The sequence below is a fragment of the Stegostoma tigrinum genome, chromosome 32 (assembly GCF_030684315.1).
Source record: "Stegostoma tigrinum isolate sSteTig4 chromosome 32, sSteTig4.hap1, whole genome shotgun sequence".
NCBI classification, from domain to species: Eukaryota; Metazoa; Chordata; class Chondrichthyes; order Orectolobiformes; family Stegostomatidae; genus Stegostoma; species Stegostoma tigrinum.
In genome coordinates this window covers 9,452,884-9,478,067 of record NC_081385.1, presented here as the reverse complement: position 1 = coordinate 9,478,067, position 25,184 = coordinate 9,452,884, and the positions used below count along the sequence as shown (strand labels likewise).

General features: G+C 41.6%; 1 long non-coding RNA gene across 1 annotated transcript in view; it reads left to right on the top strand.

The window, feature by feature from the left end:
* LOC125466877 (uncharacterized) overlaps positions 1 to 9,884 on the top strand; it is a 32,868-nt gene extending 22,984 nt beyond the window's left edge. The window contains exon 4 of the long non-coding RNA XR_007250522.1: positions 9,606 to 9,884. This is a non-coding gene — a long non-coding RNA (uncharacterized LOC125466877). The remainder of the gene's footprint in view (positions 1 to 9,605) is intronic.
* The last annotated feature ends 15,300 nt before the right edge of the window (positions 9,885 to 25,184 follow it).

The following is a 25,184-nucleotide window of genomic DNA, read 5'->3' as shown; positions in this document are numbered from 1 at the left end:
ACCCCAAGTCCCCACTGGACCATGGAGGCATGCGGTAGGAGCAGGACATTGTGCAAGGAGACACTCTTACTTAATGTTCACAGTCAGTGTGACAATTGACCCTGTACCATGCCACTTAGCCAACTGAGCTAAGTGGCACCCCACTGATTGGTAAGCGCTACATTCTTCTATTTGTCTAAATTATACCAATCATGTGGCAAGGAATGAAAACAATACCAAAGGTTCTTTAATAAAACCGAAAGAATTGCAGATGCTGGAAATCAGAAGCAACAACAGAAACTGCTGGAAAAGCTCATTAGGTCTGGCAGCATCTGTGGAAAGAAATCAGAATTAACATTTCAGGAGTAGTGATCTGTCTTCATAATTGAAGGTCCTAAAAATCTTTATGAACAAAAGAAATAAAGGGCCTTTATTTGAAGGTTTGACAATTTAGACAGTGGTAACTACAGGGCTATGTATATGCCTCTAGTCCATACAAATGCTGCTGTGTTCTGTCATTCAGTCCTGGCATTGGACATCACATTCTGTCCTGTGATGCAAAGCAGTATAAGATAGGCACCCTGAAAGGCACATGTACATCACATCACAACAGTTGCTAAGGCAATCAGAAGTGGGAACAGATATAAGAAAATTGTAGAGGTGGTTGGGAGAAATCTCTTACACAGGAGAATCATTAGAAAGAAGTGGTTTCAGGCATCTACTCCAAACTCGGGTGTCAGTTCGCTCAGTGATCTGGATGGTTGGCTTGTGATGCAGAGTGACACCAATATTATACGTTCAATTCCCACACTTGGCTGAGGTTCTTAAAAAAAGCTTTCCTTGTCAACTCTGCTCTCATCTGGCATGCCATGAGCCTTAGGTTAAACTACTACCACTTGTCTCTCAGTAATGAGGGAGTGGCACTTTGGTCTGGTAGGGTTAAGGTAACATTGCCTTTACTTCATGCTCCTTAGAAGATAAAGATTGAATTAGACAAAAAAGAATAAAGAAGGGTGCATGGGGTAAGCAGAATTAGACTAAGGCCACAATTCTCTGAGTGAGGGCTGAAGTGTGGGGATGAGTGGGATCAGAGGTAGCTGACTTTCTGCTGTACCAGCATGCAGGCTTTCTGATCATGAGCCAATCAAATTTTTGGTGATCCACTCGATGAAACGTCTGCATTGCCAGTAGATTCCCACTTTGCCAGAATGGGCCACCAATTCAGAAGTCTGCAGCTCCTCTGGGTCTTGAAGCCTGCATGTTAGAGGATCCAGCAGTGAGAAGCTAAGTGGTTTAGTTTTGGTTCTCATGAAGATGAGAAGGGTTAGACATGAGGACATGGGATGGTTTTCCGTGCCTCTGTTTGCTCCCAGATTGGGGTGAATGAAGGTCATGCCCCACACCCTAACTCAGCAGGTAGATCATAGGCCTGAAACGTCAGCTTTTGTGCTCCTAAGACGCCACTTGGCCTGCTGTGTTCATCCAGCTCCATACCTTGTTATCTCGGATTCTCCAGCATCTGCAGTTCCCGTTATCTCTCTCCAGCAGGTAGGTCACCCTGGTTTCCCAGGAAATCAGCAGATAATTGGAATGGTGACAAATTGAGCTCCATAGTTGTGCCGATAATTGATCACTTAGGGCCTTAATTTCTGGCAAGTCAAGAAAGCCCCCAGCAGACTTTCTTGCCCAGCACATAATTTTTGAGATAGCAAGAAGGAAGCGAGTATCTCTCCAGGGGAGAAAAAGGACAAAGTTGCTGGAAAAGCTCAGCAGGTCTGACAGTATTTGAGAGGGAAAAATCAAAGTTAACGTTTTGGGTCTGGTGACCCTTCCTCAGAGCACTGAAATGATGATAGAGGCAGAAAATCTCATCACATTTAGGGAACATTTTGGATATGCATCTGAAAGACTTCAACTTATAAAGCCAAAAGACCTTTTTTCCCTGATTTACAGCGTCTGCAGTTCTTTTGGTTTTTATCAAGTGTCTCTCCAGGCCTAACATGCTCAATAATTAGAAACAGAAACAGAAGTTTTCAGAAGTGTCGAAAGGTCACCAGACCCGAAATGTTAACTCTGATTTCTCTTCTCAGATGTTGCCTGTTGAATGTTTTCCAGCAAACTTGTTTTTGTTTCTGTTTTTACAGCATGAGCAGTTCTTTAGGTTTCTAATCCGCTCAGTGATTACCCCTTCATGCCAGCACTAGGGAGGGGAAAATTCCACCAGAGATGTTCAGCTTTGAATCCAGGAAGGAGTTACTGAGCGTGGACCTGTGGGGAAAGCTGCAAGTTAATCACTGGAGAGAAAATCAGCACCTGACCTGATTTCAAGTGTGTCCAATAATCCAGCTCCCTCTTGTGGTTGAGCCTCACAAGTTGATTGATACTTTGCTTCTAAAGTTGTTTTCCTTGAAAAAAAGTACTGGAAATTAAAATGTTAATCTAAAATAAAACTCTGATTATTTTGACTACTAGAAGCAAAAAATGGAGTTGATGCTGGCTCATTAATTGTGGATATTATGTTTGATGTGATATAGCAGACATAAGCATCCCAAGATTTCAAAAACACAGTTAATTGGAGCGATATGGGATATGCTGGTATTCTAAATGATAGAATTGGAAGCTCATTACAGTAAAAAGATGGTTTTGGAAAATGCAATTCCACCTTAGGGGCCTATATTACATTTTTTTAATTTTGTGTCAAGCGACGCATTTGTGAAAATTAACACTAGCGGGTACAAGAGGAAATGTGCAATTTGAGTATTAAAGGAGAACCATTTGTTGCAAACTACCACTTTGAGGACATACATTTAACTAAATGATTTCAGAGCTGCTATTGTGTGACAAGAGAAAAAATCATAGCCTTCAATAAACGGTTGTAGTGAATATCTCCTATTTCCTCCTTTTAACAAAGAAACAGGGAATCGTATATTTTGAAAGGTTTGAACTTCAATGTTTTTTTGGCACATTGTTTTATTGTTAATTCATGGAAATGAATTGGCTCTGGGATCGGTGAGCTGTCTGCCTTCTAGCAAGTATTAAACCTTCCCTAAAAACATGATAAGCACAGAAACCATAGTCTTTACACCTTCACTCTCTTCCTTCCTAGATCTCTCTCACTTCTGCCACACTCGCACACTATTAGCAATTCTTAATGAGGAAAACATACATAGATCATAGAAAGTTGTTACTCAGAAGGAGGTCATTGTGCGAGTTGTCAACAGCTATCCAATCTCATCGATGTTCCAGGTCTTAGCTTTTGGCTTTATAAGTTGACATTTCAGGTGTATATCCAAATGCTCCTTAAAAGTGATCAGAGGTTCTGCCTCCATCATCATTTCATCAAGTTGTAAGGAACAGACTCTTGCAACTTTCTCAAAAATTCCTGTCTAATTCTTCCGCTTCAAATCTATTTCTGTTGGTTACTGTCCTGTATTTTAATGGGATTAGATCCATCTTCTCCATTCTGTCTGGGCCCCACTGTAATTTTATCAACAACAATTAAATCTCCACTCAGCCTTCAGTGTTCCAAACAAGACACCCCCAATCTATCCAGTCTCTCCTCAACATTAGAAGGCTTAACAACAACAATGTAAATGCATTGTTGTCGAGCAGAGATGGCGTAGTGGTAATGTTGCTGGGCTAGAAAACTAAACAATTGCTGTGGAAGTGTGAGTTTAAATCGCATGATAGCAGCCAGTGGAATTTCATTTCAATTAATAAGTTTGGAAAATAGAGTTATGCTTGCAGTTTTTGTTGTTGCATAAGCCATTCAGTTTCACTGATGCCCTTTAGGGAACAAAATCTGCCCTTCTTACCCGATCTAGTCTCAACGTGACTCCAGAACCAAAGTAATAATGGCCTAACAAGCCATTCAGTCAGGACCAATTTGGAATTAGCCATGAAAGAATAAAAAACAAATAACTCCTCTGACGCTTTTTAACGTGTGATCATGCCCTTCTTGTAACATGACAACTAGTATTCTAGCTATGTCTTAGCCAGAGTATTAAACAATTCTAGTATAGCCTCCCTCATCTATTCCGTGCCTTGAATTATTGAAAGATGTAAACTGTGCATCTTCATAACCACCTTATCCAGCTGTTGTCCTATTTTCAGGCATATAAACATGCATTCCAAGGGGCCTCTGCCCCTCTATCTTCTGAGTATCCTCTGAGTCATTGTGTGTTCCTTTGTTCACCCCAAAAGCATTCACCTCAGACGCCACTAGATTGGTTGGCTTAAAAGTGGCAAATGAAATTCAATCAATTGATCTCTTCCTGCAGCCTGTGCTAGTACTCTGCAAGAAAAACTCAGATAGCTCAACTCTGCTACCTTGACCCAGAAGCCCTGAAAATCTTTAGTCTTCAGATAATTAGCAAATTCTTCTTTTGAATGCCACGATTGAACCTACCTACATCAAACTACGTTGCAGATTCTAAACACCCACTTTCTCCCTCATCATCAACTAAACTATTCTTGAGTGTCTATGTAGAAGATGATTTAATAATGCCTCATCAAATAATGATTGTTGTGGTGCAAGTCACCCCTAGGCACTGATTAAATGTTTAAACCACTTTTGAAATCCCTAGTTGATTGATTGTGTATAGTTACATGTCCTGTTTGGCTATGAGAACTAGCTTACTGATTTATAATGCAAGGTGATCAAAATGGCTAAGAACCAAGCAAATTTTTTCCCCGGTACTGTAGAGAGTCAGAAAGGGCCCTGAGGTTTCAGGATTTTCTCCCCAGTTGCAATATTTTAATGTTGAGATGAAGATGTCTAATGGTGCATGACGTTTCCTAAATTCATGTGAATACACCCTGAAAATGTGTTGAGATTGATTCTCTTAGAAATCAATCATAGGAGAGAATGCAGATCTGACCGGAACAACCTGGAATTGGGCTTCGACAGTGGAATTTGGGTCAATACAGGAATGGGTCAAACATGGAATTCCTAGCTGCTGTGCCCAGAATAGAAGTCAGTTTAGATCAATTTAACCCATTGCAAAGCGCCCAATTGCCAATGAGTTGAATTTTGATTTACTTTTTCACAGATTAATTTAGGACTGGTGAAGAGCTGAAATCAGTGGAATGACTTGTTAACACCATGGCAGGCCAATGTTCTGGGGGCATGGTTCAAATCTCACCATGGCTGAACATGAAAATTGAATTCAATAAAAGCTGGAATAAAGAGCTACTGTGTAACAATTATTGTTAAAAACCCATCTGGTTCACTGATGCCCTTTAAGGAAGGAGATTGGTTGTCTTACCTGGTCCATGTGTGACTCCAATCCCACTAACTTGGTTGACTCTTAACAGCCCTTTGGGTAATTTAGAATGAACAATAAATCCTGGCCTTGTCAGCAACTTCCACATCCTGTGAATGGATAAAAGAGCACTTACCAACCAGTGTTTGTAAAATTAGCAGTTGTTACTGAAATGGTCAGCGTGGTAAGTAAAACTTTGCATTTGTTACTTTACCCTGTTTGCTGAGTATGTTCCAAATGGGAGTGTTGGAGGACAATGATTCTGCACACGTTGGTGTAGAAGTGAGAATATAGAGAACAGGAACAAAGAGTGCATTTCATTGAGGGTGCACTGTACCTCTGTTTGAGTAAGGGAAAGAGAGTTTGGTTGAAAAGCCTTCAATTTAGACCTGTTTCACAAACAAAATGCTTTCATAACATTAATTGCTACTCCAGAGATATTTGGCTGAAAAATAAGTATTACACAATTGTAGAATGGTTACAATACAGAAGGAAGACACCCAGCTATTGTAACTGTGCCAGTCCTCTGCAAGAAAAATGTAGATAGCTCAACTCTACTACCTTTACCCAAAAACCCTGCAAATCTTTAGTCTTCAGATAATTAGCAAATTCTTCTTTTGAATGCCATGATTGAATCTGCATGCATCAAAGTACGTTGCAGATTCTAAACACCCACTGAAAAAAGAACTTTTCCTCACTTCACTTTGATTCTTTTACTATTAATTTTAAATCAATGTCGTCTTGACCATTTCACCATTAGGACTGGTTTCCTTCTATTTATTTTCATGTTTTTGTACTCAGAGATATTCTGTGATGTTAAAAAGATTTATTTAATGGAGGGAGTTACAATAACCATCCTTGGCTTGCTAAAAAAAAGTTAAGGTTGGTATCAAATTGAAAGAAATGCTACAATGCTTGAACTTTTCTGAATGCTTTTGGTCATCACTTTACAAAGTCCATGTGAATATGATTCTACTTATTCAGTATCTGTGAAAGTGGTCTGGTCTGAATGAAGCCACTTTCGCTGGTGAAAAAAAATAACGTTTTTAATCACACCCTGTCACCTCTTGTGTTTGATTTAGCACGGGAGAGAGAAAAATTGGGCAGAATGTATTAGTGTGCAAAAATAGAAAGTAAATAATGGATCTGCAGAAGCAGTTATATTGCCAAAAATCTATTAGTGTTTTTTTTAATATATATTTGGTACAGGCATGTTTTCTTCTCCAAAGTGCATGCCAGTGCAACATACTCAATTGATGCCATTGGCTTGCATCAAACACTCTCCAAAGAAGTGGTTCAAATTTTCATTACTGCTGGCACTTATGTTCAGTCCGTCCAAGCATTAGGAGATCAAGGAGATTGTTTCAATCTTGATTCCAAATAAGAGTGAAAACTAGCCAAAGAAATTGGATTTTTGATTTATTCTTAATCCACATTGCCACCACCTGGTACCATCACTGAATTCCCCACTATCAATATTCTGGGGGGTTATCAGTGACCAGAAACTCAACTGAACTCACCACATAAATACAGTGGCTACAAGAACAGGTCATAGGCTTGGAATATTGTGGCATGTAATATACCTCCTGACTCCCCAAGGCCTGTCTACCATCTACAAGGCACATGTTTCACTCTTATATGTCAGGAGTGTGATGGAATACTTCCCAATGGCCTGGATGGATGCAGCTCCAACAACACTCAAGAAACCTGGCACCATCCAGGACAAAGCAGTTTGCTTGATTGGCACAATATCCACAAGCATCTATTCCCTCCAATACCAACCTACAGGAGCAGCATTGTATACCATGTACAAGATGCTCTGCAGAAATTCACTAAAGATCCTCAGACAGCACTTTCCAAATCCATGACCACATTCATATAGAAGGACAACAGCAGCAGATATATGGGAACACCATTACCTGCAAGCCATTCACCATTCTGAGTTGGAAACATATCGCTGCTCCTTCATTGTTGCTGGATCAAAATCCTGGAATTCCCTTCTTAATGGCATTGTGGGTCAACCCACAGCAGGTGGACTGCAGTGGTTCAAGAAGGCAGCTCACCACTGCCTTCTCAAGGGCAACTAGGGATGGGGAAGAAATGCTGGCTCAACTAGAGATGCCCACGTACCAAAATGAATAAATTAAAAAAGAAATTAGAGGAGCACTGATGCATGAGAAACTGAACCATTCTAATCTCCTGAGTGAGGTGATTCAGAAGTCAGGAAAGAAAAGAACTGGTTGAATTTTAGCATTGCTACATTATAAGAGGAAGCCATTCAGCCTGAGAAAATAGGAAAAACCACATATATAGAGTTGTAGAGACGTTCATAATGGAAATAAACCTTTCAGTCCAACTTGTCCATGCCGGCCAGATATCCTAAATAAATCTAGTCCCATTTGCCAGCATTTGGCCCACCACCCTTCCTCTGGGCCCTTCCTATTTATATACCCATACAGATATCTTTTAAATGTGGTTAATTGTACCAGCCTCTGTCACCGCCTCTGATGTAAAAGATGTCAAATCAACATTTGGACGGTGAAATAAAGAACAGAAATTGCTGAAAAATACTTATCAAGGTCAAGCGATATTTGTAGATTGAAAAACAGGGATCATGTATTGGTATAAGAACAAAGTTGCTGGAAAAGCTCAGCAGATCTGGCAGCATCTGTGAAGGAAAAAACAGAGTTAACGTTTCAGGTCCAGTGACCTTTCCTCAGAGCTTCTGCAGTTCTTTCGGTTTTTATAATGTTTTGATGTGATGACCTGGATGAAGTTAGAGACTGAGTGGTATTTAAGCAAATCCATAACTAGGAGAAAAGAGGAATAGCAAAAAGAATGGGTGGATGCAGGGTGTGATTTAATGACAAAAGGGATGAGACAAAAAAAACCCAAGAACTGCAGATGCTGGAAATCAGAAATCAAATCAGAAGTTGCTGGATAAGCTTAGCAGGTCTGGCAGCATCTGAGAAGAGAAAACAAAGTTAACATTTCAGGTCCAGAGACCCTTCTTCAGAACGGATAGTAGCTAAGAAAAACCGAAAGAACTGCGGATGCTGTAAATCAGGAACAAAAACAACGTTGCTGGAAAAACTCAACAAGTCTGGCAGCATCTGTGAAGGAAAATAAACAGAGTTAACGTTTCGGGTTTCGGTTCAGTTCTGAGGAAGTGTCGCCGGACCTGAAACGCTAACTCTGTTTTCCCGTTCGCAGATGCTACCAGACCTGCTATGTAGCTAAGAAAAGTTTGGTGTATATGCTGAAGTTGGGGTGGGAGAGGGGGAAAGAATAAATAATAGATGAAGATGGAGCAGAGAGAGAGAGAATAAAGACAAAAATTGAAGGAGCTGCAGATGCTGTAAATCAGAAACAAAAATAGAAATTGCTGGAAAAACTCACCAGCTCTGGCCACATCTGCGGCTCTCCATCCAAAACGTTAACTTGGATTTCTCACCATGGATGCTGCCAGACCTGCTGAGCCTTTCCAGCAATTTCTTTTTTTGTTTCTGAGGGAGAAAAACAGTGGGGCAGACAAAAAAGTGGGTAAAGCTCAGCCTGGGAGAGTGAATAGCTGCTAATGGGTTGTTTGCCGCTTGTCTTGTTCTAACTTCTATTTAAAAAATATCCCAGGCCTCACAAACTGTTTATTTTATTGGCTTGGAAGAAACAATTCAGCACTGTCTCAAAAGTTCTCTTCAAAATAAAAAGACAAAATACGCCCCCAAAGCCATAGTATCATCACACACTGCTCCCACTTTCTCAGACATCAGGTGATAATAATGGTTCACCCCTCATCTTGACTCATCTTTTTTTCTGGATGGTCTAATTACCATCTCACCTTTTGCTCTTCCCACAGCAGCTTCACTCCCCTTTCCCTGTCTCACTGGCTTCGAAACCCTGAAAAGTTAGCAATCTGAAATGTTAGAGATAATATATTGCAGAACTGGAGGAACACTGCAGGCCAGGCAGCATTAGAGGAGCAGGAAAGTTGACATTTCAGGACTGAAATTTTCTGAAGAAGGGTCCCAACCTGAAACATAACTTTCCTGCTCCTCTGATGCTGCCTGTCCTGCCGTGTTCCTCCAGCTCCACACTGTGTCATCTCTGACTCCAGCATCGGCAGCTCCTACAATCTCTCAATCTGAAATGTTTAACTTTGCTTCTCTCCCACTTGAATCTGTCAGACCTGTAGGGTGCTTCCTCCATTTTCCGATTTTTCTGAAAGTCACAGTATCTGCAGCATTTTGCATTTTCATGCTCAAATGTTTAATTTAAAATAAATTAACATGTATCACAAAATGTACAACCAATGAGAATTGCTCTTTTTTAAAAATGAAGTCTATTTTCATTTTACATCTTCAGGCATACCACATTCTTCATCAGAGGAAAAGAACGGTTTCCTAGAATCTAACTGTGAGAGAGCCACTGTCACCATACAGACACTGTACAGGAGGCACCAGCAATGGAAAAACTGTGAAAGTAACCTATAAAGGCTGAAATGTGCCTTGTTGAGGGCTTTACTACAAAGTGTAATGGTTGCATTTCTCTGCAATGTAATACCAACTGCAGGAAGATTAAATTAGTTACAAACAGGTGATGAGTCTGTTGTATCATGCCATGCCTCAAAAAAATAAAATAGTTGCTCATGCGTTCTCAAAGTTATACAGCATCAGCTGTCTGTAACTTTCTAATCTATATGATTCTATTATGAATAAAAACAGGAGAAACGCTATAGGCAACACTTATAATTACTTATATGTTTAACATGCACAAGATGGGACCTGTACAAGAAGGACGGGTTGCATCTGCACTGGAAGGGGACCAATGTCCTGGGTGGAAGGTTTGCTCGAGTAGTTCGAGAGGGTTTAAACTAGTATGGCAGGGGAGTGGGAACCTGAGCTGTATACCAGAGGTGAGAGTTGATGCAGGTGAGGCAGTAGCAAGAGGTAGACCAGCTAGTGGGAAGGATTTTCCTGGGAAGGAACCAAGGGATCAGTTAAAGAGTGTTTGCTTTAACTCAAGGAGTATCAGGAATAAAAGTGATGAACTTAGAGCATGGATCAGTACCTGGTGCTATGATGTTGTGGTCACAACAGAGACATGGGTTTCTCGGGGCAGGAATGGTTGCTGGATGTTCCAGGGTTTAGAGCATTTAAAAAGAATAGGGAGGGGGGAAAAGAGGAGGGGGTGTAGCACTACTAATCAGAGAGGGTATCACAGCTACAGAAGCTTCCATTGTCGAGGAAGATCTGCCTACTGAGTCAGTATGGGTGGAAATTAGGAACAGCAAGGGAGTAGTCACCTCGTTAGGGGTTTACTACAGGCCCCCCAATAGCAGCAGGGAGATTGAAGAAAGCATAGGTCGACAGATTTGGGAAAAGTGTGGACGTAGTAGGGTTGTTGTAATGGGTGACTTTAACTTTCCTAATATTGATTGGAACCTCCTTCGAGCAGAAGATTTGAATGGAGCTGTTTTTGTAAGGTGTGTTCAGGAGGGTTTCCTAACTCAGTATGTTGACAGGCCGACGAGGGGAGAGGCCATTCTAGACTTGGTGCTCGGAAACGAGCCGGGGCAGGTATCAGATCTTGTGGTGGGAGAGCATTTTGGTGATAGTGACCATAACTGCCTCACATTCTACATAGCAATGGAGAAGGAGAGGATTGACAAAATGGGAGGATATTTAATTGGGGAAGAAGAAACTATGACGCGATTAGACATGAGTTAGGAAGCATGGACTGGGAGCAATTGTTCCATGGTAAGGGCACTATAGACATGTGGAGACTGTTTAAGGAACAGTTGTTGCGAGTGATGAGTAAATATGTCCCTCTGAGACAGGCAAGAAGGGGTAAGATAAAGGAACCTTGGATGACGAGAGCGGTGGAGCTTCTTGTGAAAAGGAAGAAGGTAGCTTACATAAGGTGGAGGAAGCTAGGGTCAAGTTCAGCTAGAGAGGATTACACGCAGGCAAGGAAGGAGCTCAAAAATGGTCTGAGGAGAGCCAGGAGGGGGCACGAGAAAGGCTTGGCAGAAGGAATCAGGGAAAACACAAAGGCATTTTACACTTATGTGAGGAATAAGAGAATGGCCAAAGAAAGAGTAGGGCCGATCAGGGATAGCATAGGGAACTTGTGTGTGGAGTCTGAGGAGGTAGGGGAAGCCCTAAATGAGTTTTTTGCTTCTGTCTTTACGAAAGAAACGAACTTTGTAGTGAATAAAACCTTTGAAGAGCAGGTGTGCATGCTGGAATGGATAGAGATAGAGGAAGCTGAGGTGCTGAAAATTTTGTCAAACATTAAGATTGACAAGTCACCAGGCCCGGACCAGATTTGTCCTCGGCCGCTTTGGGAAGCGAGAAATGCAATTGCTTCGCCACTTGCGAAGATCTTTGCATCCTCGCTCTCCACTGGAGTCGTACCTGAGGACTGGAGAGAGGCAAATGTAATTCCTCTCTTCAAGAAAGGAAATAGGGAAATCCCTGGCAATTACAGACCAGTAAGTCTCAAGTCTGTCATCTGCAAGGTGTTAGAAAGGATTCTGAGGGATAGGATTTATGACCATCTGGAAGAGCATGGCTTGATCAAATACAGTCAACACGGCTTTGTGAGGGGTAGGTCATGCCTCACAAACCTTATCGAGTTCTTTGAGGATGTGACTAGAAAGGTTGATGAGGGTCGAGCTGTGGATGTGGTGTATATGGACTTCAGTAAGGCATTTGATAAGGTTTCCCATGGTAGGCTCATTCAGAAGGTCAGGAGGAATGGGATACAGGGGAACTTAGCTGCCTGGATACAGAATTGGCTGGCCAACAGAAGGCAGCGAGTGGTAGTAGAAGGAAAATATTCTGCCTGGAAGTCAGTGGTGAGTGGGGTTTCACAGGGCTCTGTCCTTGGGCCTCTACTGTTTGTAATTTTTATTAATGACTTGGATGAGGGGATTGAAGGATGGGTCAGCAAGTTTGCAGACGACACGAAGGTTGGAGGTGTTGTTGACAGTATAGAGGGCTGTTGTAGGCTGCAGCGGGACATTGACAGGATGCAGAGATGGGCTGAGAGGTGGCAGATGGAGTTCAACCTGGATAAATGCGAGGTGATGCATTTTGGAAGGTCGAATTTGAAAGCTGAGTACAGGATTAAGGATAGGATTCTTGGCAGTGTGGAGGAACAGAGGGATCTTGGTGTGCAGATACATAGATCCCTTAAAATGGCCACCCAAGTGGACAGGGTTGTTAAGAAAGCATATGGTGTTTTGGCTTTCATTAACAGGGGGATTGAGTTTAAGAGTCGTGAGATCTTGTTGTAGCTCTATAAAACTTTGGTTAGACCGCACTTGGAATATTGCATCCAGTTCTGGTCGCCGTATTATAGGAAAGATGTGGATGCTTTGGAGAGGGTTCAGAGGAGGTTTACCAGGATGCTGCCTGGACTGGAGGGCTTATCTTATGAAGAGAGGTTGACTGAGCTCAGTCTCTTTTCATTGGAGAAAAGGAGGAGGAGAGGGGACCTAATTGAGGTATACAAGATAATGAGAGGCATAGATAGAGTTGATAGCCAGAGACTATTTCCCAGGGCTAACAGGTCATAGTTTTAAGCTGGTTGGAGGAAAGTATAGGGGGGATGTCAGAGGCGGGTTCTTTACACAGAGAGTTGTGAGAGCATGGAATGCGTTGCCAGCAGCAGTTGTGGAAGCAAGGCCATTGGGGTCATTTAAGAGACTGCTGGACATGCATATGGTCACAGAAATTTGAGGGTGCATACATGAGGATCAATGGTCGGCACAACATTGTGGGCTGAAGGGCCTGTTCTGTGCTGTACTGTTCTATGTTCTATGTTCTAAGATACTGATTGTTAAGAGTTGCAAAATGAGGATAGAGTTATCATATTGGGCCAGATTTCATTTCAGTCCTCTGTGTAAAAGGTTGGGAGCTCCCTTTGTTAAATGCCCCGAAGCATCCTTTGCACAGTAAAATTAGCCAATCTAAACCTATTTTTTTCCAAACTAGAATCCACTGTGCAAGAATAAATTTATCCGAGCAAAGTAGGTTGTGGGTGATCTTATTGGGGTTTATAAAAAAATCATAAGGGGCATAGATATGGTGAATGACAAGGGTCTTCTTCCTCTGGTGGAGGAGTTAAAAACTAGGAGACATTTTTTAAGGTGAGAGAAGAAAGATTTAAAAAGGACATGAGTGGCAACCTTTTTACTCAGAGTCATTTGTATGTGGTGTGAACTGTCAGAGGAAGTGATGGATGCAGGTATAGTTATAACATTTAAAAGACATTTGGGTAAGTGTATGAATAGGAAATGTTTGGAGGGATATGGGCCAAATGCAAGCAGGTGGAACTTGTTTAGTTTGGGATTATGGTTGGCATGGACTGGTTGGACCGAGGGGTCTATTTCCATGCTGTATGACTCAATGACTCTAAGTATTACGCAGATGCCATCAGAGTAGAGGAAACATAAAAGTTATATTGGCATGATAAAAGATTTTTGCTCCGAGGCTGTGTGTTATGGCCTGTTCAAGATGCATTGGATTTTGGTATGACTGATGTTAACATTAGCAGGTGAAAGTAGAAAAATATTCCTCTGATAAGTTATGCCTCAAGATGTTGATCCACAAAGAAAGGAATGTTTGGGAAGTAGTGATCACAATATAATTTAGCCCAAGAATTAAAGCAGAAAGCAAGGAAAATAAAGAGAAGGCATTTAATATTTAAGATTCAGACAGCAACTCTCCATTTTCAATTAATTCTATAATTTAAATTCCACTTTAATTTTAATTTATCGTTGCAAATTGTGTCCCACTGGTGTTGATTTGAAGTCATTGTTTATTTGTGGCCTAGACTTGATTGAAATATATAAGATCCTGAGGGGTCTTGGAAAAGTGAATGCAATAAACAGACTTTAATGGAAGAATGTAGAACTTATTGTTTAAAAATAGGGGACGATCACCTACTTAAACAAAGATGAAGTGATTTTTTTTTCCCACTGAGATATGGAGAATCTTTTGAACCTTCTTCCTGAAAAGACAGTGGAAACAGAGTCTTGGAACATTTTCAAGACAGAAGTGGATTGATTCTTGACAAGCAAAGGATATGAAAGGTTATTGAGGGTAGGCAGAATGTAGAGCTGAGATTACAGTCAGATCAACCATGAGATAATAGGAATTGCAGATGCTGGAGAATCCGAGATAACAAGGTGTAGAGCTGGATGAACACAGCAGGCCAAGCAGCTCCATAGGAGCAGGAAGGCTGACGTTTTGGGCCTAGATCCTTCTTCAGAAAAAGGGTCTAGGCCCAAAACGTCAGCTTTTGTGCTTCCTTGTGTTCATCCATCTCTACACCTTGTTATTTTGGATTAACCATGGTCTTGTTAAATGGTGGAGCAGGCTCAAAGGGCTGAATGACCTACTCCTGCTCCTTGTTTATGTGATGAAGCCAGTTGAACAACTGAGTAAATTGAATGGGCTAACATAAGGAACGTAGTGGTCAGTTAGTTTAATAGATGCATTTGAACTAGGATATCATTTGAATTCAAGGTTTTTGAATTAAAAGGAGCAGGCCACAAGCAAATTTGTTCAGGTAATTGGTAGAAGAGGCTGAAAGTTTAACAGCATCATGTCATCATAAAGTAACACAATGTGTAAAGGCTGCTGAATACTGGTGGGCAGATTCGTCCATTTGCTTGTGCAAATCAGAAAATTACCATTGACCATTTTTGATACATTAATGGAAACTCAATCTTAGTAACACAATCTCTTGTTTCCCAATGTATGTGAACAGCCAGCCTGCCAGAACCAATTTCCCATAATACCAGGCCATAATCATTCCCTTTTTATCCCAAGTGTTCCTGTCAGACGGTTCTGTCTCTGTTCCTCTCGGTAAGACTGATTATGTTCTCCCATGCCATTTAAGAAATTGGTGAGGAATTGAGGTCACAGTCTTTCAAAAGAGAACAATGCTGCTATTTAGCTTCACAATGAAACTGAGCAGTAAGTACACGTGTGGCTGGAGAGCTATTACAACCTGACAATGATCAGAAGCTGTCATAGAACAACATCAAATGAATGATGTATCACATCAGCTAAGCTGCTACAACACCAGCAATCAGTGCCCTGATTTCCTATCATGTTGAGCCTCACATTAATTCTCCCTCCTTACAATTTTAAGCACCACACTCTCAGCCCTGCAGTGTTTAGACTGGTCTTGTAAACTTTGCAGAGATTTCATTACGTGAGGAATAAGCTTTTTACTGAAAATAGAGTGGATTGAGGAACCCATCTCTTATTCCAGCTCCTAAATTGGCGGTTTGGGATTTTTATGAGAGATGTTGCTATTAGGACACTGTTAGCAGTAAGATCAAAGCTTGATACAATGGTAAACCATGTCTGTCTCCACAACCTTTGCCAAGAACTGCTGTTAAACCAGCCTAAACTATCCATTTTTCCATATCTTTGTTCTGTTCAGATTCTCATTCATTACCAAATAAATGCACTTTGTTTAATTCCCATCCAGGAACTGGGATGAGCCTAACCAAGCACAGTACACATGGGAACCTTACAGCCTGGAGCTTTCACTTGAGACGGTTGCAAAGTTGAAACCTATGGGGACAAGGGGTAATATTGTGGAAGTGTCATCACATAACCCCATGTCTATTACTGACTTGCTCTCACATTGTCTACTATTGATCAGCCTCGTGTTTACATCTTTTTAACTAATTGAATGGATCAATCATTACCAGATTGGATGCTTCTTGACTCCAGTGCAATACTTTTATAAACAGCAAACAAGAGAGTTGAAATTAAATTGAAACACCTTTATATTGATTCTACTATTTTTCTCCTGAGTTTCTTGTTGCAGTGAAGCAGAGGGTCTTAGAGGTTCCATGGTAACTTTGAGAATTGGTAACTCTATCCAGAAGTGAAATGGCAGCCAGAAAGGAACTTTCAAAAAGAAAGGAATTGGAAAAATTGTTGAAAGGGAATAAATTGGAATGAGCCACCTGTTTAGAATTTATTTTTCAAACATTGATACTCCAAGTGCATTGGCATGTAGCTGAATTGAAACTGAACGCACGTAGAATTATCTTTCGCTTAGAAGTCGGACACGGTTCAGAATATATTTCACTTGATGCCTCAGTTAGAAATGGAATACGGAGCGTCACATTCAAATGTTCAGCAAAGCATTTACAACCTACCTTTAGGACAGTAAAACATCCTAAAGCACCTCACATTCAGCGATATAAATAAAGCACCTTGTATTGAATATCCATGGAGATGCTTCATTTTCAGGGCTTGATTGATCTTTTGTGAAAAGCTGGAAGGCTAATAACCTGAAATATTGGACAGGCATCAAATGAACAGATGCTGTGGCCAGTCACATGGAGTTGGCAAGGCAATAATGAAACAAAAAGGAAATCTGTTGGAGCACAGATATTTCAAAAGCCAATTACAAAGGAAGTGGAACCAATCCTAACTAGTGTGAGGAAAACGTTGAGAAAGGCCAACGCATTATAAAAGTGACATTGCTCTGCTCAGGGCTTGTGATCATTAGCAGGTAGAGGCACTCATTACTGTCTTGCTTTGCTCGGTATAGAAATAACAACTGCAGAGCTAGTACCCTTCAGAATCCTTCTGAAATAATGTTCGCCAGCATGTTCGACTGCCCTGCCACTGACCCCATTGCTTCATTAACTGCCAAATCCCAGACATCAAAATTCTGAGAAACACTTGAGACTTATTTGAATAACTTAAAACAGCACCGTTGTTGATTAACCTGTAAACTGATGGACTCTGGCATTTTGAGATGTCTGAACTTCATTGCCTTCTGCTCCACAATCTTAACAGCCTGTAAAATCGCAATCCTGTGCTTTGATTTGGCAGCTGTCACTACCCAAAGTGTTCTGGGATGTTTCAATTTAATAAAACAATTATGGAGATGTACATATCAACATTTTAATTGTGGGTTAGACAAATGTGAGCCAAATGGTTTAGAACAAAATTATACATTTGTAAATAAGCTAATTTCAATTCATTTGTTTAGAACAGAGCAAAGGTCCTTAAAGGATTACAGCATTGAATTATTAATTAGGTTAATTGCATACTATAACAGTATAAAACCTGACACTAAACATCTCTGCTTGGTCCACCAGGTTAACCCTTTGACATATCATGTATCATCTACTCAATTATCTACTTGGTACAGTTTATTTAAATTCCTGAGGGTGGTTCCTGCTAGTATGTTGTAATTAAATATAAGCAGTTATGGCAGCTTAATGGTCCCAGAAGCAGAGGAACAATCACAGTCAAGGAATATTTGATATGCTATGATCACGTTTTCCTCTGTAGCCTGTTCTTGACCCGATATAAATTGTATCACTACTGGAGGCTTGGATCCCTGCAGTGAGTAATTCACCTCCTGTCTCCTGAGAGCCTGTTCACCTTCTGCAAGGTACAAGTCAGGAGTGTGACAGAATACTGCCAACTTGTCTGGATGGCTGCAGCTCCAACTGCGCTCAAGCGTCTCCACACCATCCAGGGCAAAGCAGCCTTCTTGATTGGTAAGTAACCCACTAACTGTAACACTCATTGGCTCCACTGCCAATGTACAGCGGCGACAGTGTACACCATCTCCAAGATGCACTGCAGTAACTCACTATGCCTTCAATACGAGCACCTTGAAAACTCACCATTTCTGTCACCGAAAAGGACAAGGGCAGCAAATGCTTGGGAGCACCACCACCTGCAAGTTCCCCTCCGAGCCACACACCATCCTGTTTGGGAACTATTTCGCCATTCCCTCAGTGTTGCTGGATCAAAATCCTGGGACTCACTTCCTAACTGCACCGTGGGTATGCCTACAGCGCATGGACTACAATCTTCCAACAGGCAGCTGAGTACCTTTTGCAGAGCAATTAGGAGTAGGCAAGAAATGGTGCCTTAGCCAGCAACATCCACATCTTGGGAAAGAGTTTTTAAAAAATGGAGATGCTCCTTGCAAGCCTCAACCTAGGATTGGGCATGTAGTCTGAGTTAAAGCATCATTATAAAAACTTCTACCGGTTATTTGCAAATGAACTGCATGGTTAGGGAATTGAAAACTTTGTCCTTTAGGAGGGAAAGGATCAAGGGTTGTTTTGATAAAATTGTTTAATATTATCAAGGGATGAAAAGTATCAACCATTTCCAGTAATCTATGGGTCTTAGATGAGGAGATGGAATATCAGGATTAAGTGCGGGGAGCACTTTTTCACACAGAGAGTCATGAAGCTATATAACATATCACTGGAGCTAGTAACTGAAAGATAGACCATGTAAACTTTCCAGAATAGGTTACATAAGTGACTGAAGGAAATATGGAAGAAAAAGATTGGAAACTGTGGCTCATCAGATTATGGTAATGATTTATGGTGATCATCCTCACTGCACTGATTGAGCCAAATCTTATATTGCTCTTGTCTTTTCTAAACAATTCTCTACACAGTTGGAGGTGCTGCCTTTCAGACAAGACTTTATTCCTGCAGCTGTAAATGTTGTTTTATAAGTAAAAGTGCTTACCTAAGACCATTAAGTTAATGACTTACCCTCATTCAACATGAATCCTGCAGCTTCCATTTCATTGATGTACAACCATGGTAACATTTAACAGATATCCAGGTATGATATTACCCTTGGTTGAGGACTCTAGAATCAGGAGGCACATTTTAAAAGTAAGGGCATACCACTTAGAACAGAGATGAGGAGGAATGTTTTTACTCAGTTGGTGGTGAATTCTCTACCACAAAGAGCTGTGGATGTTCAGTCTTTGAGTATGTTTAAGATAAACTTCTGAAGAGGTATCTTCAATGCTTGATGAGACAGAGAACCAATGTGTCCTGGAACAGCTGGAAAAGCTGTCGAGGAGCTGGGTACATTTTGCTCCCATACCGTTTGGGAGTTTGCGGATTTCATATGGCCCCTCACATGCTTGTTCAGGAATGTCGCACCTACCTGAACTTTATACGTCACTGGGCCTGACCTTGCGATAATCTTTCATCCAAGCAGGGCCATTGTTGATAACAAAGTGTGAAGCTGGATGAACACAGCAGGCCAAGCAGCATCTTAGGAGCACAAAAGCTGATGTTTCAGGCCTAGACCCTTCATCAGAAAAGGGGGATGGGGAGAGGTTTCTGGAATAAATAGGGAAAGAGGGGGAGGAGCTGCGGTTCCTACATCAAACTTTGCCCCCTGGAGTAAAATATCTCTCGTGTTTAGTGAAGTCTTGTGTCTGGTATTGGCGTTCTTGATGCTATTTCACCCTCCTCCCCCAGATTCCAGAAAATCAAATTTACCTAGGTGTGGAGTCTTTACCCCATTACTAACTCTGCTAGAGCTGTCCCTGTTGTTACATGAGGAGTGGTCCTATAATCAAATAGGAACCAGGACAGTTTGGTATCGAGTGAAGCTGTAGGCTGTTTCTTTAAGTTTGCCTTCAAAGTTTGGACTGCTCTTTTTGCCAGTCCATTGGATGATGGGTGATATGGAGCTGTCCTTATACATGAAATACTATTTAACTTTAGGAAATACTCAAATTCCCTGCTGATAAGCAATGGCCCACTATCTGTGATCAACACTCCTGAGGATCTGTGTAAAAGATGCATGCAGTTTTTCTGTCATTGTCCCTGTGTTTGACAAATGAACTCCATGCACATCCATTTTGAATGGGTGTCCACAATCACTAAGAACATTGAGGCCACAGTCAACCTGTAACCGAGTACAGGGTTTATCTGGCCATTCCTGTAAATGTTGGGGAGCTGCTGGTTGTAACTTTTGTCCTTGTGGGCACTCTGGGCACTGTCCCTCCAATGCAGCTATGTCTGCATTCAATCCTGGCCACCAGACATAACTGAGATAAAAAAGTGTGGAGCTGGATGAACACAGCAGACGAAGCAGCTTCTTAGGAGCACAAAAGCTGATGTTTTGGGCCTAGACCCTTCTGATGAAGGATCTAGGCCCGAAACATCAGCTTTTGTGAACTCCTGAGATGCTGCTTGGCCTGCTGTGTTCATCCAGCTCCACACTTTGTTATCTTGGATTCTCCAGCATCTGCAGTTCCCATTATCTCTCACCAGACATAACATCTGGTCAACATCTTCATTTTGGAAACTCTGTAGGAATTCAGCCAGTATCTGGTGGTGACCTTTGCTCAGGAAAAACACTCTTGCTCACCATAATAATACGTCATCATCTGCTGTGATCTGGTCCTTCCACATCTGAAAAGTTTCAATTCTGGTTGTGATGGCCCTTGCTTCCCCCAGCACCACCAGCTGTGTCAGTTTTGTCAGGACAGGATCTTCCTGTGTCCAAAGTCTGGATATTGTCAAGTGTGACTGAAAGTGTGTCCAGGAAATTTATTACCAATATGGACTCTTCCAGTGAAGGTACCACTGGTGTGCATCTGGCAGTGGGAGACAGCTCAACAGTTCTGCATTTGCTACTTGGTCTCCTGGACAGTGTTCCAACCTGTGATTATTCACATTTAGTATAAGAGCCCACTGCAGAATTCTGCCTGAAGCAATGAGCCGCATTGCCTTGTCCTCTTTAAGAAAACCCAGTAGGGCCGGATGGCCTGTTACTCTTACAGATTTACATGTGTAAGGATCTTGGTGGACTTCCTGGCTCCAAATATGGCCGTTAAACATTTTTTATTTATCTGTTATGTTACGCTTTGCATGAGCCAAAGTTCTGGATGTGTATGCAGGATGTGACCCGAAACGTCAGCTTTCCTGCTCCTCTGATGCTGCCTGACCTGCCGTGTTCCTACAGTTCTACGCTTTGTTATCTCAGAATTAAAGGAGACTTGAGGTTGTAATATTCTGTAACTGAAACTGACAACTCTTGAAAAATTTTAGTACCTGGTGCCTCAGGGAAAGTTAGGCTCATAATAACCAAAAAAGCAGTGGGCCCACAAGCTAAGAGGTGAATTACTCAGTGCTTTCCATCTGTCCCAATAACATTTGACTGGAAAAGAAATGCATTCTTTCCACAGACTGGGCCCAGTCTTTGACAGCGGGATTGGCCGAGACAAGCTTTCCAAAAAACAGCGTGATGCCAGAAATGCTCACCCCAACTTAAAGACAGCTATTGTGAGCAAATTTCTTCAGGTGGGTGCTTTTCTTTCAGTGTCACTGAAATATCTCCACAGAAGCCAATATCCCAATACCACCTCACCCTTTATTTATATGTGGAGAGTTCTTGACACTGATCTGGCTCTCACAGTGAACAAGATATATAACACTACTGTTTCTATCTGTTAGCCAGGGCTCCCTGATTGGACTGGGTTAACAACCCCAATCAGGGAACTCACATTCTATGTGGTCCACCTGTCTGACCCTGTTATAATCACCACAGCTGGGTTTAAGACCTGAATTTAGAAGGAAGTGGAAAATACTTTGCAAAGAGCTGTGCAGTTGAGAACCAGTTGCGTTTCTCATGTTCTCTTTAAATCACTGTACAGGATTGTGAGTGAAGTTCAAGTTTGAGATGAAAATGTCAGCCCTGCAATGCAGCTGAGGAGAAATTTGGATATTAGTCCAAAGAAATTAAAATTACACAGTCCAGAAAGAGGCCATTCAGCCCAATGTGTCTGTGCCAGCAGTAGCAAATGAGCCATGCATTGTAAACTCATCTTTCAGCTCCTACTTTGCAGCTTTGCAGGTTATATGGGTACCTTGTAAAATGAGGAGAGGGTTTGTGCCCCCATCACCAAACTGGGCAGTGAATCTGCTATCCTGCTGGGGAGAAGGGATTTCCTTTGTCCCCACTAATCTTTTCATCAATTGCCTTAAAAGTTATCATCTCTGGTAATTGTCCTCTCTGCGAAAGGAAATATACCTTTCTTATCTACTCTATTTAGGTCTCTCTTCATTTTGTTTACCCCAATTAAGTTAATCCTCAGCTTCCTGTGTTCTACTGAAAACAACCCTGGACTATCCAATCCATCCACATAGCTGCAATTTTCAAATCCTTGCAACAGTCCTGTATGTATCATTTGTGTTACCTCTTGAACAATTATGTCCTCCCTGCAAGTTGGCGGCCAGAGCTGTGCACAGAACTCATCTGTGGCCATCTTCGGTCCGCCTCCCCCTCTCTCCCTATTTATTCCAGTCCCCTCTCCCCATCCCCCTCTCTGATGAAGGGTCTCGGCCCGAAACGTCAGCTTTTGTGCTCCTGAGATGCTGCTTGGCCTGCTGTGTTCATCCAGCCTCACATTTTATTATCTTGGAGCTGGATGAACACAGCAGGCCAAGCAGCATAATTCTCCAGCATTTGCAATTCCCATTTTCTCTGTGGCCTAACTAATATTTTGTGCAGCTCCTACATTACAGCCCTGCTTTTTTTTATTCTGTGCAGTATCCAGTAAAGGACTGCATTCTATATGCTTCTGTTACTACCTTATCTACCTGCTACTGCCACCTCCAAGCACCTGTCGGGATGTACTACAAGATCTCTCACTCGCTCTATCCCTCTCAATGTCCTTCCCTGTGTATTCCCTTGACTTGTTTACTATCCCCAAATCCATTACCAATCTCATTTCCACATTGAATTCCATTTACCACTTCTCTGCTCACTCAACCAAACCATTTACATCCTTCTAGAGTCTTCACTATCATCTCCAAAGCAAATGATTGCATCATTGCCAAATTATGCCTTTCAGCATTCAATTTCAATCATTAATGGATATTGAAAACTGCCGGGGACCCAAATCTGAGCCCTATGGAATGTCATTGGATGCCACTTTCCACCTGCAAAACCGTCCAATTGACCATTACCCTTTACGCCCGCTCTGAACTAACTTTGGATCCAAGTCATTTTATCTGTCTGTATGCTATGCTCTTGTAGTTTCCTGACCAGCTGTGTAACTTCAAGAGCCTGGTAAATGGCCAAAACCCTTTTCAGGGAAGTCGTGGTGAAATAGGATAGGTGTAGTTGAGAGTTTTAGACTGAAGCAGAAGTGATTGTGCTTTTCAAAGCAAATGTTAAGTAATTAGGATAGGAAATGTTGGGCTTCCGTTACACAGGGCATTGGTGAGTCTGCAATTGGGGTACTGTGTATAGCACTGATCACCGTGCTTATGAATAGATGTTAATGCATTGAAAGCATTTCAGAGAAGGCTTACCAGATTGCTACCTGGAATGAGCAGATTGCTTTATGAGAAAAGGCTAGACAGGGTAAGCCTGTGTCCTCTGGAGTTTAGAAGAGCTCAGGTGACTTAATTGAAAATGATAAGAGCCTGAGGGGACTAGACCCCTTTGGAAACATTTAAAATAGAGTCAAGGAAACATTTTTTTTCTCTCAGAGCATTGTGACCTGCTGGAATTCCTTTTCACAAAAGGCAATGCCTTCAAAATCTTTTAAGGTAGAGGGCTGTAGACCGATTACCAATGGGATGAAAGATTTTCTGGGAGATGCAGGAGTGCAGGGTTCAGGCTAAAATCAGGTCAGCCATGCTCTCACTGAGTGGTGGAGCAGGCTTGAAGGGCTGAGTGGCCTACTCTTGTTTCTTGTTCATATTACCCAAGATTGTGTTTATTAGTAGTATTTGTCTTGCATGATCCTTTTATTTTAAATATAAAATCCATTTATTTGATAAGTGTAGAATCCTGTGGCTTCATTCATTCAGTAAATTGCTGGGTGCCAGAATCTTTCTTCAAACTGTAATAGTTTCTACAAACAAGCTAACAATTATTTGAATTATTTGACAATATAACACAAGTTGACATATTGCTCTTTCAACATTGACATTCCGAATGCTGAGAGTGTTAGAAAAAGACCAAGGAAGTGCCACAATTATACATTAATGTTTCTAGGGTTGAGATGAGGGGTGTGGTTGGAAAGGAGTTAAGACACGTTCTTAGTGGTATGGCAATTTCAATGGGGTAACCAACAATCCTGGGATCTGAACATTTTATGGGTCTACTTTGGTGAGGGTTCTGGCAGGAAGTGGACTACCATTCAGATCCAGTTTTAACATCAATGATCATTGGCTCTGATATCACAATGTCCAGTGCATCTATACTAACACCAACAGCATGCCTTAACCATTCCCTCATCTCCCACCAAATATGGAGACATTACTGTACAATTCTACTATCATTCAGAATGTCAATGAGACTGCACTGCCACTTTTAATGAAAAATTCTTCTGGCCAAAAGAGAGAGAAGGCGTTCACCCCACTTCCCAATCTCAGATACAAATCATGGTCTTAAAGAAACAAAAAGAAAACAAAACCCCATTCATAAAGCTCCCTTTATGATCCTTAGGCCATCTGTAAATGACTTTCAGCCAATGAAGTATTATATTTGAAGTGTACATACTGTTGTAGTGCAGCTATCTTGTGTGTAGCAAACTTCCAAAAGTCGCAACTTGTGGAACAGCCAGAAGAACTATTTTACTATTTAGCTTCTTGAGGGATCATATTGGTCATGATACTGAGGAGAATGGTGCCGGTTTTCTTTAAATCAGTTTGTATGGGTTCTTTTGTGTTGGGTTGACAAGACAGAAAGGACATCATCCAAGAGATAGTGTCTACGACAGTGTCCATGCAGATTTTGTGCTCAAGTCCCTAAATTGGGGCCTGACCCTAAAACCTTTGGCCTGGGAGGCAGCAAGGAAGCTGCCTTTGAACTACAGCTGACACGTGCAGTACATTTTATAGGTCCTGCTCCAATCTTTCCCATCTCTGAGAAACATGTCTATCGTTGCAATGCTTAAATGTTTCACCTTGGGTTCAAGCCCAATCCGGTTGCATGAATGAGAGTTTCCTGGCCTTGTTCAGCTTTCCTGAATGAGCTTGATGCCATTTTCAGTTGTTATAGATTCATCGGGCAACAGCATTGTCAATACAACGTGAGGATCGTTAAGGTGGGAGTTTGTTTGCTATACTTGTTTCATGGCAAGTGGGCA